This window comes from Vicugna pacos, chromosome 5 (genome assembly GCF_048564905.1).
Source record: "Vicugna pacos chromosome 5, VicPac4, whole genome shotgun sequence".
In the NCBI taxonomy this organism is placed as follows: Eukaryota; Metazoa; Chordata; class Mammalia; order Artiodactyla; family Camelidae; genus Vicugna; species Vicugna pacos.
Genome location: NC_132991.1, coordinates 96,624,691 through 96,625,069, shown reverse-complemented (window position 1 = coordinate 96,625,069; position 379 = coordinate 96,624,691).

Sequence of the window (379 nt, the reverse complement as noted above, 5' to 3'; positions counted from 1 at the left end):
CATGATCCAAAAATACAGATATACATCTTTACATTATTTAATAAAAAGATTTACAATATTATCTTTCCTTTACAAAGAGGACATAGATAATAATTCCTTGAAAATAAAATGTAACATTCATGTTAAAGCTGCATCATCTTTTTGGATGAAATGTGGTAAGGTGAACACCACAAATGCATATGGAGGAAGAAAGAAACTTCACAGAACTCTCTCCTGAACGAGAACATTTTTCCTAGGCTTCCCATTTTAAAACTCTCAGCACAGGTAGTGAAGACCAACCACTCTTCGCTAAAAATTGAGGAAAGCCTTAAATCCCACGTAAGTGTCCACATCCCGCAATGGGCAGACCCTGGCCGTGGCCACGTGGGGAAGCTGCTCT